Raw genomic sequence first — 15,931 nt, 5'->3', positions numbered from 1 at the left:
AGACTATACCTTGTTCTACATGACTCAAAATGGAATTTGCTAGATGTGGTTATAATTGAATGAATATATAGTTAATAGAAATCGCAACAACACAAAATTGTCACACAACAACAATATTCTCTTATGATAACATGACACTATTTCTAAACAAATAGTATATAGACTCAAATATATAGTTCCAAACAATATTTCAGCCTCATATTCATAGATACAACAAATATGATAGACTTAACATATGTATCTATGATAGTTCATAGACATTCCAACCAATACATGGACTCAAATATGATAGTTCCAAACAATATGATGGTGTCCTGCTGCATTAGGGGGAGCAGGGAAAGGGAAATGGCGTGCTGGTGGCTGGTGGTCTACTGCATCGAGCAGTGTAAGGAAAAGGGGCGGTGGCGTCTCCTGGATGCCAGCAGAGAAGAAACGAACTGCTCAGGGGATATGAGAGATGGAGATGGACCAGGGACGAGGAAGAGACGATCATCACTGGTGCATGCATGGAGGCTTCCAGAGGAGGCGACATGTTAGGGCGAGGAGCAACTGGGGACGAGGTAGGGTGGCGTCACTGGGAGGAGGACTGACTGGCGATGAGGGAGATGGAGCGGGCACATCGGGAGATGCTGCGGTAGGAGCAACAAGTGGGAGGGGGTGCACCTACAAGCCGCCGCCGAGCTTCATGGTGGCCGTCCAGATTCGTGGCCGCAACCGCCCTTTCTATCTTTCTTTATCTGTTTGCGGGGAGAGGGAAAGAAAGTCGAATCAGTATGTTTTGTGGGAGCCGGCCATTTTAGGGCAATTCCAAGCGGGAGCCCTCCGTATTGTTGGCGGGGCCTTCGCGTGCAGGTCCATTCAGGCTGAAAATTTGTTTCCATTACGTGCTGCTAAATTCAGTGTCCATCCAAACGGGTGAAATGAAAGTTTGGAATGCCAAATCCAAGTCAAGCCCTTCAATGGGTACATCCAAGCGCAAGGTAAGTGGTTGGGGCATGACATACGTGGGGTTGTGGCGGAACATTTAATGTTGGCCATTCGATTGGTGGGAAACCACCGGAGTAATAGGAGTGTTAGATTTAGTTAAGTGGATTAGATCGGAGGGTGGTGTCTCTCCTGTGTACATTAATATTGATAGGTTTAAAAGAATTGCAACTGGTGCATTTCTAGTAGTAGAGATAGAGATATTATCAAGAAAGAGTGCATCACACATTTACTTCAATAGTTGTATGTATCAATTAAAGTCTCGCTCTGTTTCTTTGCACTCCGCATTTTAAACTTGATAAAAAAGACTTATATTTAGTAATGGAGGAAGTAGTTAATTGCTAGTGTTCGCATGAATATTATGTATGCTATTAATTAGGAGAGAATCGTGTGAGGAAGGTCATGGATAGCTCCATATTAAATTGGATTGGATCTCCAATTTAGTGAAGAAATTGAAATGGCATGAATAAGAATTCACATGTTTGGTTATTCACTGAATTGGCAATTGAAATGCCTATGAGATTGCAATACCAAATTGTGTTTGGTTGACAAACTATGAAATTGCATAGCAGCATTACCATGAAGACTATACCTTATTCTACATGACTCAAAATAGGAATTTGCTCGGATTTGGTTATAACTGAATGAATATATAGTAATAGAAATCGCAACAACACAAAATGGTCACATAACAACAATATTCTCTTACGATAACATGACACTATTTCTAAACAAATAGTACTAGACTCAAATATATAGTTCCAAACAATATTTCAGCCTCAAATATTCATAGATACAACAAATATGATAGACTTAACACATGTATCTATGACAATTCATAGACATTCCATGGACTCAAATATGGTAGTTCCAAACAATATGATTGTGTCCTGCTGCATTAGGGGGAGCAGGGAAAGGGAACGGGGGTGCTGGTGCCTGGTGGTCTGCTGCATCGTGCAGTGAAAGGAAAAGGGGGGATGGTGTCTCCTGGATGCGAGCAGAGAAGAAACGAGTTGCTCAGGGGATACTAGGATAGGACAGATGGAGATGGACCAGGGGTAAGGAAGAGACGATCGTCGTTGGCGCATATGTTGGGGAACGTAGTATTCAAAAAAAATCCTACGCACATGCAAGATCATGGTGATGCATAGCAACGAGCAGGGAGAGTGAGTCCACGTACCCTCGTAGACCGAAAGCGAAAGCGTTAGCACAATGCGGTTGATGTAGTCGTACGTCTTCACGATCCGACCGATCCAAGTACCGAATGTACGGCACCTCCGAGTTCAGCACACGTTCAGCTCGATGACGTCCCGCGAACTCCGATCCAGCAGAGCTTCACGGAGAGTTCCGTCAGCACGACGGCATGGTGACGGTGATGTTGTTGCTACCAACGCAGGGCTTCGCCTAAGCACTGCTACGATATGACCGAAGTGGAATATGGTGGAGGGGGGCACCGCACACGGCTGGAATAGATCAACAGATCAACTTGTGTGTCTAGAGGTGCCCCCTGCCCCTGTATATAAAGGAGCAAGGGGGGAGGCGGCCGGCCAGGAGGAGGGCGCGCCAAGGTGGGAGTCCTACTCCCACCGGGAGTAGGACTCCTCCTTTCCTTGTAGGAGTAGGAGAAGGGAAGGAAGGGAGAGAGGAGGAGAAGGAAAAAGCCCCCCCCCCCCACCCTCATTGTCCAATTCGGACTAGAGGGGGAGGGGGCGCACGGTTGCCCTGGTCGCCCCTCCTCTTCTCCCACTAAGGCCCATTAGGACCAATATACTCCCCCCCCCGTGGGGGGGTCCGGTAACCCCCCAGTACTGCGGTAAATGTCCGAAACCTCCCGAAACACTTCCGGTGTCGAACATAGTCGTCCAATATATCGATCTTTACGTCTTGACCATTTCAAGACTCCTCATCATGTCTGCGATTATATCCAAGACTCCAAACTACCTTCGGTACATCAAAACACAAAAACTCATAATACCGATCGTCACCGAACTTTAAGCATGCGGACCCTACGGGTTCGAGAACTATGTAGACATGACCGAGACACGTCTCCGGTCAATAACCAATAGCGGAACCTGGATGCTCATATTGGTTCCCACATATTCTACGAAGATCTTTATCGGTCAAACCGCATAACAACATACGTTGTTCCCTTTGTCATCGGTATGTTACTTGCCCGAGATTCGATCGTCGGTATCTCAATACCTAGTTCAATCTCGTTACCGGCAAGTCCCTTTACTCGTTATGTAATGCATCATCCCGCAACTAACTCATTAGTCACATTGCTTGCAAGGCTTATAGTGATGTGCATTACCGAGAGGGCCCGAGATACCTCTCTGACAATCAGAGTGACAAATCCTAATCTCGAAATACGCCAACTCAACAAGTACCTTCGGAGACACCTGTAGAGCACCTTTATAATCACCCAGTTACGTTGTGACGTTTGGTAGCACACAAAGTGTTCCTCCGGTAAACGGGAGTTGCATAATCTCATAGTCATAGAAACATGTATAAGTCATGAAGAAAGCAATAGCAACATACTAAACAATCAAGTGCTAAGCTAACGGAATGGGCCAAGTCAATCACATCATTCTCCTAATGATGTGATCCCGTTAATCAAATGACAACTCATGTCTATGGTTAGGAAACTTAACCATCTTTGATTAACGAGCTAATCAAGTAGAGGCATACTAGTGACACTATGTTTGTCTATGTATTCACACATGTATTATGTTTTCGGTTAATACAATTCTAACATGAATAATAAACATTTATCATGATATGAGGAAATAAATAATAACTTTATTATTGCCTCTAGGGCATATTTCCTTCAGTATACATGGAGGCTGCCAGAGGAGGCGACATGTGAGGGCGAGGAGCAACTGGGGACGAGGTAGGGTGGCATCACTGGGAGGAGGAATGGCTGGCGATGAGGGAGATGGGGGCGGACAACATCAGGAGATGTTGCGGGAGGAGCAGCAAATGGGAGGGAGTGCACCTGCAAGCCGCCGCCAAGCTTCATGGCGGCCGTCCAGATTCGTGGCCGCAGCCGCCCTTTCAATCTTTCTTTTTCTGTTTGCGGGGAGAGGGAAAGAAAGTCGAATCAGTAAGTTTTGTGGGAGCCAGCCATTTTAGGGCAATTCCAAGCGGGAGCCCTCCGTATTGTTTGTGGGGCCTTCGCGTGCAAGTCAATTCGGGTTGAAAATTTGTTTCTATTACGTGCTGCTAATTCAGTGTCCAACAAACAGGTGAAATGAAAGTTTGGAATGTCAATCCAATTCAAGCCCTTCAATGGGTACATCCAAGCGCAATGTAAGTGATTGGGACATGACGTACTTGGGGTTGTGGCAAAACATTGAATGTTGGCCATTCGATTGGTGGCAAACCACCGGAGTAATAGGAGTGTTAGGTTTAGTTAAGTGGATTAGATCGGAGGGTGGTGTCTCTCCTGTGTACATTAATATTGATAGGTTTAAAAGAATTGCAACTGGTGCATTTGTAGTAGTAGCAGAGATAGAGATATTATCAAGAAAGAGTGTATCATACATTTACTTCAATAGTTGAATGTATCAATTAAAAGTCTCGCTCTGTTTCTTTGTACTCCGCATGTTAAACTTGATAAGAGGACTTATATTTAGGAACAGATGAAGTAGTTAATTGCTAGCTTTCACATGGATATTATTATGCTATTCATTAGGAGAGGATCGTGTGAGGAAGGTCATGGATAGCTATGTATTAAATTGGACTGGGTCTCCAATTCAGTGAACAAATTGAAATGGCATGAATAATAGTTCACATGTTTGGTTATTCACTGAATTGGCAATTGAAATGCCTATGAGATTTCAATACCAAATCGTGTTTGGATGACAAACTATGAAATTGCATAGCAGCATTACCATGAAGACTATACCTTGTTCTACATGACTCAGAAATGGAATTTGCTCAGATGTGGTTATAATTGAATGAATATATAGTAATAGAAATCGTAACAACACAAAATGGTTAGACAACAACAATAGTCTCTTACGATAACATGACACTATTCTAAACAAATAGTACATAGAATCAAATATATAGTTCCAAACAATATTTCAGCCTCAAATATTCATAGATAAAACAAATGTGATAGACTTTACACATGTATCTATGAAAATTCATAGACATTCCAACCAATACATGGACTCAAATATGATAGTTACAAACAATATGATGGTGTCCTGCTACATTAGGGGGGAGCAGGGAAGGGGAACGGGGGTGCTGGTGGCTGGTGGTCTACTGCATCGAGCAGTGAAAGGAAAAGGGGAATGACGTCTCCTGGATGCGAGCAAACAAGAAACGAGCTGCTCAGGGGATAGGACAGATGGAGATGGACCAGGGACGAGGAAGGGACGATTGTCGCTGGCGCATACATGGAGGCTGCCAGAGGAGGCGACATGTGAGGGCGAAGAGCAACTGGGATGAGGTAGGGTGGCGTCACTGGGAGGAGGACTGGCCGGCGATGAGGGATATGATGTGGGAGGAGTAGCAAATGGGAGGGAGTGCACCTGCAAGCCACCGCCGAGCTTCGTGGCGGCCGTCCAGATTCGTGGCCGCAACCGACCTTTCTATATTTCTTTTCCTATTTGCGCGGAGAGGGAAAGAAAGTCGAAACAGTATGTTTTGCGGGAGCTGGCCATTTTAGGGCAATTCCAAGCGGGAGCCCTCCGTATTGTTGGCGGGGCCTTCGCGTGCAGGTCAATTCGGGCTGAAAATTTGTTTCCATTACATGCTGCTAATTCAGTGTCCATCCAAACAGGTGAAATGAAAGTTTGGAATGCCAAATCCAATTCAAGCCCTTCAATGGGTACATCCAAGCGCAACGTAAGTGATTGGGGCATGGCGTACGTGGGATTGTGGCGGAACATTGAATGTTGGCCATTCGATTGGTGGCAAACCACCGAAGTAATAGGATTGTTAGGTTTAGTTAAGTGGATTAGATCGGAGGGTGGTGTCTCTCCTGTGTACATTAATATTGATAGGTTTAAAAGAATTGCAACTGGTGCATTTGTAGTAGTAGTAGAGATAGAGATATTATCAAGAAAGAGTGTATCATACATTTACTTCAACAGTTGAATGTATCAATTAAAAGTCTCGCTCTGTTTCTTTGTACTCCGCATGTTAAACTTGATAAGAGGACTTATATTTAGGAACAGATGAAGTAGTTAATTGCTAGCTTTCACATGGATATTATTATGCTATTCATTAGGAGAGGATCGTGTGAGGAAGGTCATGGATAGCTATGTATTAAATTGGACTGGGTCTCCAATTCAGTGAACAAATTGAAATGGCATGAATAATAATTCACATGTTTGGTTATTCACTGAATTGGCAATTGAAATGCCTATGAGATTTCAATACCAAATCGTGTTTGGATGACAAACTATGAAATTGCATAGCAGCATTACCATGAAGACTATACCTTGTTCTACATGACTCAGAAATGGAATTTGCTCAGATGTGGTTATAATTGAATGAATATATAGTAATAGAAATCATAACAACACAAAATGGTTAGGCAACAACAATAGTCTCTTACGATAACATGACACTATTCTAAACAAATAGTACATAGGCTCAAATATATAGTTCCAAAAAATATTTCAGCCTCAAATATTCATAGATAAAACAAATGTGATAGACTTTACACATGTATCTATGAAAATTCATAGACATTCCAACCAATACATGGACTCAAATATGATAGTTACAAACAATATGATGGTGTCCTGCTGCATTAGGGGGGAGCAGGGAAAGGGAACGGGGGTGCTGGTGGCTGGTGGTCTACTGCATCGAGCAGTGAAAGGAAAAGGAGAATGACGTCTCCTGGATGTGAGCAAACAAGAAACGAGCTACTCAGGGGATAGGACAGATGGAGATGGACCAGGGACGAGGAAGGGATGATCATCGCTGGCGCATACATGGAGGCTACCAGAGGAGGCAACATGTGAGGGTGAGGAGCAACTGGGATGAGGTAGGGTGGCGTCACTAGGAGGAGGACTGACCGGCGATGAGGGAGATGATGTGGGAGGAGCAGCAAATGGGAGGGAGTGCACCTGCAAGCCGCCGCCGAGCTTCGTGGCGGCCGTCCAGATTCGTGGCCGCAACCGACCTTTCTATATTTCTTTTCCTATTTGCGCGGAGAGGGAAAGAAAGTCGAAACAGTATGTTTTGCGGGAGCTGGCCATTTTAGGGCAATTCCAAGCGGGAGCCCTCCGTACTGTTGGCGGGGCCTTCGCGTGCAGGTCAATTCGGGCTGAAAATTTGTTTCCATTACGTGCTGCTAATTCAGTGTCCATCCAAACAGGTGAAATGAAAGTTTGGAATGCCAAATCCAATTCAAGCCCTTCAATGGGTACATCCAAGCGCAACGTAAGTGATTGGGGCATGACGTACATGGGATTGTGGCGGAACATTGAATGTTGGCCATTCGATTGGTGGCAAACCACCGAAGTAATAGGAGTGTTAGATTTAGTTAAGTGGATTAGATAGGAGGGTGGTGTCTCTCCTGTGTACATTAATATTAATAGGTTTAAGAGAATTGCAACTGGTGCATTTGTAGTAGTAGTAGAGATAGAGATATTATCAAGGAAGAGTGTATCATACATTTACTTCAATAGTTGAATGTATCAATTAAAAGTCTCGCTCTGTTTCTTTGTACTCCGCATGTTAAACTTGATAAGAGGACTTATATTTAGGAACAGATGAAGTAGTTAATTGCTAGCTTTCACATGGATATTATTATGCTATTAATTAGGAGAGGATCGTGTGAGGAAGGTCATGGATAGCTCCGTATTAAATTGGGCTGGATCTCCAATTGAGTGAAAATTGAAATGGCATGAATAAGAATTCACATGTTTGGTTATTCACTGAATTAGCAATTGAAATGCCTATGAGATTTCAATACCAAATCGTGTTTGGATGACAAACTATGAAATTGCATAACAACATTACCATGAAGACTATACCTTGTTCTACATGACTCAAAAATGAAATTTCCTTAGATGTGGTTATAATTGAATGAATATATAGTAATAGAAATCGCAACAACACAAAATGGTCACACAACAACAATATTCTCTTACGATAACATGACACTGTTTCTAAACAAATAGTACATAGACTCAAATATATAGTCCCAAACAAAATTTCAGCCTCAAATATTCATAGATACAACAAATATGATAGACTTAACACATGTATCTATGACAGTTCATAGACATTCCAACCAATACATGGACTCAAATATGATAGTTCCAAACAATATGACGGTGTCCTACTGCATTAGGGGGTGCAGGGAAAGGGGACGTGGGCGCTGGTGGCTGGTGGTCTGCTGCATCGAGCAGTGAAAGGAAAAGGGGGATGGCGTCTCCTGGATGCGAGCAGAGAAGAAATGAGATGCTTAGGGGATAGGATAGATGGAGATGGACCAGGGATGAGGATGGGACGATCATCGCTAGCACATACATGGAGGCAGCTAGAGGAGGCGACATGTGAGGCGAGGAGCAACTTGGGATGAGGTAAGATGGCGTCACTAGGAGGAGGATTGACCGACGATGAGGGAGATGTTGGGGGAGGGGGCAGAAAATGGGAGGGATTGCACCTGCAAGCCGCCGCTGAGCTTCGTGGCGGCCGTCCAGGTTCATGGTCGCAACCGCCCTTTCTATCTTTCTTTTCCTGTTTGCGGGGAGAGGGAGAGAAAGTTGAATCAGTATGTTTTGCAGGAGCCGGCCATTTTAGGGAAATTCCAAGCGGGAGTCCTCCGTATTGTTGGCGGGGCCTTCGCGTGTAGGTCAATTCGGGCTGAAAATTTATTTCCATTACGTGCTGCTAATTCGGTGTCCATCCAAAGAGGTGAAATGAAAGTTTGGAATGCCAAATATAATTAAAGGCCTTCAATGGGTACATCCAAGCGCAAGGTAAGTGATTGGGGCATGACGTACGTGGGGGTGTGGCGAAACGTTGAATGTTGGCCATTCGATTGGTGGCAAACCACCGGAGTAATAGGAGTGTTATATTTAGTTAAGTGGACTAGATCCGAGGGCGGTGTCTCTCCTGTGTACGTTAACATTGATATGTTTAAAAGAATTTCAACTGGTGCATTTCTAGTAGTTGAGATAGAGATATTATCAAGAAAGAGTGTATCATACATTTACTTCAATAGTTGTATGTATCAATTAGAAGTCTCGCTCCGTTTCTTTGTACCCCGCATATTAAACTTGATAAAAAGACTTACATTTAGGAACGGAAAAAGTAGTTAATTGCTAGCGTTCGCATGATATTATGTATGCTATTAATTAGGAGAGGATCGTGTGAGGAAGGTCATGGATAGCTCCGTATTAAATTGGACTGAATCTCCAATTCAGTGAAGAAATTGAAATGGCATGAATAAGAATTCACATGTTTGGTTATTCACTGAATTGGCAATTGAAATGCCTATGAGATTTCAATACCAAATCGTGTTTGGATGAAAAACTATGAAATTGCATAGGGACATTACCATGAAGACTATACCTTGTTCTACATGACTCAAAAATGGAATTTTCTTAGATGTGGTTATAATTGAATGAATATATAGTATAGAAATCACAAAAACACAAAATGGTCATAGAACAACAATATTCTCTTACGATAACATGACACTGTTTCTAAACAAATAGTACATAGACTCAAATATATAGTTCCAAACAATATATCAGCGTCAAATATTCATAGATACAACAAATATGATAGACTTAACACATGTATCTATGATAGTTCATAGACATTCCAACCAATACATGGACTCAAATATGATAGTTCCAAACAATATGATTGTGTCCTCCTGCATTATGGGAGCAGGGAAAGGGAATGGGGGTGTCGGTGTCAAAACCGGCAGATCTCGGGTAGGGGGTCCCGGACTGTGCGTCTAGGCGGATGGTAACAGGAGACAAGGGACACGATGTTTTACCCAGGTTCGGGCCCTCTTGATGGAGGTAAAACCCTACGTCCTGCTTGATTGATATTGATATTGTGGATGTTTACAAGAGTGGATCTACCACGAGATCAAGGAGGCTAAACCCTAGAAGCTAGCCTATGGTATGATTGTAATGGTTGTTGTTGTTGTTGGGTCCTACGGACTAGAGCCATCCGGTTTATATAGACACCAGAGAGGGCTAGGGTTACATAGAGTCGGTTACAATAGTAGGAGATCTACGTATCCGTATCTCCAAGCTTGCCTTCCACGCCAAGGAAAGTCTCATCCAGACACGGGACGAAGTCTTCAATCTTGTATCTTCATAGTCTTGGAGTCCGGTCGATGATGATGATAGTCCGGCCGATGATAGTTCGGCCGATGATGGTAGTCCGGCTATCTGGACACCCCCTAATCTGGGACTCCCTCAGTAGCCCCTGAACCAGGCTTCAATGACGATAAGTCTGGCGCGTATATTGCTTGGCATTGCAAGGTGGGTTCCTCCTCCGAATGATAGAAGATTGTGAACACCAGGATAGTGTCCGGCTCTGCAAAATAAATTCCACATTCCACCGTAGAGAGAATAATATATACACAAGTTCAATCTGCTGACGTTTTTTTTGCGGCATGACGTCACGCCACTACCAAGCCATTGCTTGAATCGTTTTTTTACTCTACCACCTCAGCGCATTTAGCGAAGCGGTTTCCTTGGCACGTCTTGTCGAAGCAGAGATCGTGTTCCCCCTTAATCCGGGATTCTCATCAATACGGGCGTGGGTAACCCAACCGCGCCATTGATGGTGACGCTTGGGGGATAAGCAAGTTTTACCAGGCCGGTGGGGGACGCGTAGACTTCGCCCGCCCATATAAGGGATAAGGATTCACCTTTTCACCTACGCCTTCTTCCTCCTTTGCTTATCCATCTCCGCGCACTCGAGCTCCAGCGCCCAAGCCCGCACATCTCGTCTCAACCTTCCCCAGTCATGTCTGGAGCGGGAGGCAAGTGGATGACCTCCTCCGTTACGGAGGAGCACATCGAAAGACTGCGCAGCGCCGACTACCTGTCCGACGACATTGCGCACTGGCTGCCCGACGAGGGGCAGCTCATCCCCACCCCCAGGCCCCATTAGAGGGTCGTTTTTCTTCCCCACTTCCTCCGCGGACTGGGCTTTCCACTTCACCCCTTTGTCCGGGGGCTCATGTTCTACTACGTCCTGGATTTCCATGATCTGGCGCCGAACTTCATCCTCAACATCTCGGCGTTTATCGTCGTGTGCGAGGCCTTCCTCTGCATCCAGCCCCACTTCGGCTTGTGGCTCAAGACCTTCAATGTCAAGCCGAAGGTAGTGAAGGGCACTCAAGCGGAGTGCGGAGGCGCCGTGTTGGGCAAGATGCCCAACGTCCTTTGGTTCGAAGGGGCCTTCGTGGAATCCGTCAAGGGGTGGCAATCGGGGTGGTTCTATATCACCGAGCCGTGCGACCCTACGTGGGCGGCGGCCCCCGAGTTCAGATCTGGTATCCCCACGCTGCTCACCTCCTGGAAAGAGAAGGGCTTGCTGTGGGGTAGTTCGGAGGAGCTGACGGGACTCCAAGCCTGTATCCAGAAGCTGGTGAAGAAGCTCAGGCTGGTTAACATGGTCCAAGTCATGCTCGTCCGCCGGATTCTCCCATGCCAGGAGCGGGCATTCAATCTGTGGGAGTTCAATCTGGAGCAGCACCAGGCGCTGAGCGGGCTCTTCGACACGACGTACGAAGGCGCCTGGAGGGTGCTGTTTAAGGGCGCCGAAGCCCCCGCATCCGCGACTGAAGATCGCAGATTTCGCTCGCAGCGTCAAGCCGACGAGGTAAGTGATTCTACCCCTTTACGGGACACTTGCTTTTCATAGTTTGACTCTATGCGGGTTTTAGTTTCCCCTTTTCCTTTGACAGGACTGGATGAGGAAGGCGGAGCAGATTATCTGCCCGGCTCCTATGCCAGAAAACCCAGTAGACGCCCATCTAGCGAGGCTGCTGGTTCCGGCACCGCACGTGGTGCCGGAGAAGAAGGCCAAGAAGGATGCCACGGGTGCTCGAAAGAGTTCCCGTTTTCAGGTGTCCGACGACTCCGGGGCGGACTCCTCCCCCGAAAACGAGGAGGAGAAAGAGGACTCTCTCCCAGAGGAGGGAGAGAGGAAGAGGAAGGCTTCCCCAATAGGGGAGGCCGAAGGGTCCAAGAGGGGAAGGACTATTCCCCCGGACAGCTCTGCCAACATCAACGTTGGCGAGGAAGAATGACCTTCAAGGGCCAATCCTCCGGCGAGATCGTAAGTATCCGGATTCCTGAATGATTTATAATTTCTTTTTCTGCGTCACATAGTGTCATTCTGATGCCGCATGCTGCCTGTAGTCCGGCCAATGATGATCTCCCCGCTTCATCGAGCGGGTCGTTGGCTCCGTCGGATGTAGACTCCATCCTGACCGCCTCCACCCCTCGCGACACCGAGGACACCGAGGTGGGATCCCAAGAAGGGACCCATCAGGGGGAGGCTCCGGAGGCGCCACAAGGCGGCCTCCCGGACTTTGCCCGGACTCCACATCAGAACCCGCAGTGGTTCCGGAGTCCGGCCGGCGGCCCCTTCGCACGAAGGGCAAGACCGTGACGCCAGCAGCTTCCGTCCAACCGGAGGCGCCGGACAATTTGTTGGAGGCGCTGCAGAGCGCTTCCATCGAGGAAGAACACCGCACTATTATGAGTGCGGTGATTCAGAAGGTACAGCTTGCCAAGAGCGGGCTGACCGAAGCCTGCAATAGCCTTCTATCAGGCTTTGAGGTAAGAAGTTAAAAATATGCAATGTAATACCGCATAGACAGTAGCCCCTGATGCTCGGTTCGGTGTTCGGAAAGAAAAGCCGGACTGAGGATCTGAAAAAAAGAAGATATACGCAGGGTTGCTAAAAAATTATGTCAATATGGGTTGCAGGCTGCGCTGCTGACCTCTGCCGCACTGACTGCGGAGGTCGGTGCTTTGAAGCAGGAGCTCGAGCGGTCCGAGCAAGAGCTCGGCCGCGCCAAGAAGCAGCTCCAGGACAAAGAAGGTGAGTAACACCTCTTTGAACTTGTACCTTACAGAAAAGGATTTAGGCTGCAACAAAAAATAACAAGGATAACATGGGTACTGCAGGGGCCACGAACGAGGTGGCGACCCTAAAGGAGGCCGTGTCCACGGCCGAACGCAATGCGGCCGCGGAACGGGCAGAGCGAGAAAAGCAGGAGGCGCGGGTGGCGGTGGTTCGGCAAGAGCTCCAGGCTCTCATGGAAAAGCATGAGAGTTTGGAGCGTGACTCAAAGACTCGAGAATCCGAGCTTGCCTCGGCTCTCGAAAGTGCCAAAACTGCCAAGGCCGATGCCCATAAGTCCCTTCAGGAGATTGAGTTGGTGAGGAAGATAGCGGCGGGTAAGGCATTTTCCATGCAAAGCAAGCATGTGAATGTAAATTACGTGTTACTTACCCGAATTCGGAGCTCTCCAGGGGCATTTGCAGATCTGCCTTGCAGCGTGTTTGATATCGCCGCATTCTACCGAGCCGAGGAGGGGAGCTCAACGGAGAAGGTCTTCTGGTCCCAGTATGCTGAGGCCGGCCATCCGGTGCCCCCTAGCGACCAGCTGAAGCAGCTGGTCGAGCTCCCAAAGGTGGCCGAGTAGGCCATGAAGGGCCTCATAGTCCGGCTGTGGCCTGGAGAGGCCATGCCTGGGAGCTACTTCGGCCTCGTGTGACGGTTGGTGGATGCGTGCCCCTGGGTGGAGGTTATCAAGCGCTCCGCCTGTATTGAAGGTGCTCGTCGGGCCCTTGCCCGCGCAAAGGTGCATTGGGGCAAGCTGGATGCGGAGAAGCTAATCACCGACGCGCCACCAGCGGGCAAGGAATATCGTACGCCCGAGATGTACTATAAGACTGTCCTGAAGGGTGCCCGCAAGATTGCGGATGAGTGCCCCAGGGATGTAATTATTGAGTAAATTAGCAATGTGTTATCCTGTGCGCTGAAAACTTTGTTCATATGCGCTAAGCAACGCTTGTTGATTTAAAATATTACCTTCTGTGCGGCCGTTTATTAAATCTGAGAAATGGCAAGTCGTCGGCTTCAGCCCCCATGCCACGAGTGCTGGGGTGTTCGGGATAAACTTGAGCACTCTTGTTCCCATTTTTGGGTCCATCTAGGGAGGCGCTCAACACAACGAACAAGGCAACCGGACTTATAGTGCTTGAACACTCTCACTTAGCCATAGAATTCTATAATTTTAAATTTCGGTGAAGCCCCTAGTATTTGGAAGACCGAATTCGGGGCGCTATCCACGCCTTCGTCGGACATTATCCGGTACTTCGCTCGAAGCGGCGTAGGTCTTTAAGGACCCGAAAAGACCTCTCGAACAGCGACCAGTCTCTCGCCTTATCATGACAGTCAGTTTTAGCTTTCTCCACTGAGGCGTTAACCCGGCTCAACCGGGGCGCAATCACAGTGGTTCTCCTAGTGCTACCTTAGCCGATAGAACGGAACGTAAGGTGCCAAACATGGGAGCCGGGCAAACCCAACTATTGACCCAAGACATGATTCGGAGCCGATTCATATAATGCTATAAGTTCGTGGTGCCGCACTTGTGAAAGTGTGCGGACTCTATCACACCATAATGCAGGGAACATAAGCCCCTGGTGTATTTGGCCGTACCAAAATGTACGGATGCAACATGTCGTAAATGAACATATATATATATAAGGTAATGCAATTATGGGCAAAAAGTGATGCATTTTAGTCGAGAAGATTTGCTATGAGTGCGGAATGATACAAATAGTGCGGAAAGCAAGGGATCGAACGAATTAAAGGCGTCTCCCTCCAGGGGTAGGCCGCGGAATGGTGTATTTAACAAATTTAATGCTCGTAATGGAGACCACCTGAGTGTTCGTCGCAGCCTTTGTCCCTCCCTGGCTGTTGCATCATGAGTTCGGCAGGTTCGCCGCCGGACAGAGTTCTGTATAAAAAAGAGAGAAATAAAAGATAAAAAGAGCGACACACTTGGGAGCCCCTGGTGTGGTCGAACCGCACTCTGGGTCTGTTGTGGCTGTGCCTCTCCCCCTATGCCCATGGTATCTCCAGGGCGTAATTATGTACGCGGAGAGTTTGTCTTACAATTGTGCGAGGGCTGGGGTTGAGGCCGCATTGCTACGCGTGCTCGAAATGTGCCAGGTGGTCTTGGTTGATGTTGCTCCGGGCGCGTTTGGCCGTGTCCGGTCGTTTAACGGCCGGACTCGAAAACTGCCTTAAAAGGCTGCTCTATACTTCTGCCGCGAGAGTCGCTGTATGTTCCTCCGTTCGGAGGGAGCGTTCCGTGTTTCCATTGACCGTGATGACTCCATGAGGGCCTGGCATCTTGAGCTTAAGGTATGCATAATGCGGCATCGCGTTGAATTTTGCGAACGCGGTTCGTCCGAGCAGAGCGTGATAGCCACTGCGGAATGGGACTATGTCGAAGATTAACTCCTCGCTTCGGAAATTATCCGGGGATCCGAAGACCACTTCCAGTGTAACTGAGCCTGTACAACTGGCCTCGACACCTGGTATGACGCCTTTGAAGGTTGTCTTTGTAGGTTTAATCCTTGAAGGGTCTATGCCCATCTTTCGCACTGTATCCTGATAAAGCAGGTTCAGGCTACTGCCGCCGTCCATCAGGACTCTCGTGAGGTGAAATCCATCGACGATTTGGTCTAAAACCAATGCGGCGAATCCGCCATGGCAGATACTGGTCGGATGGTCTCTTCGATCGAAAGTGATCGGGCAAGAGGACCATGGGTTGAATTTTGGGGCGACTGGCTCCATCGCGTATACGTCCTTTAGTGCACGCTTCCGCTCCCTCTTGGGTATATGTGTTGCGTATATCATGTTTACCGTCTGAACTTGAGGGGGGAATCCCTTTTGTCCTCTATTGTTCGGC

The sequence above is a fragment of the Triticum aestivum genome, chromosome 7B (genome assembly GCF_018294505.1).
Source record: "Triticum aestivum cultivar Chinese Spring chromosome 7B, IWGSC CS RefSeq v2.1, whole genome shotgun sequence".
Classification (NCBI taxonomy): Eukaryota; Viridiplantae; Streptophyta; class Magnoliopsida; order Poales; family Poaceae; genus Triticum; species Triticum aestivum.
The sequence above is the reverse complement of the archived record's forward strand: the minus strand, read 5'-3'. Positions refer to the sequence as shown.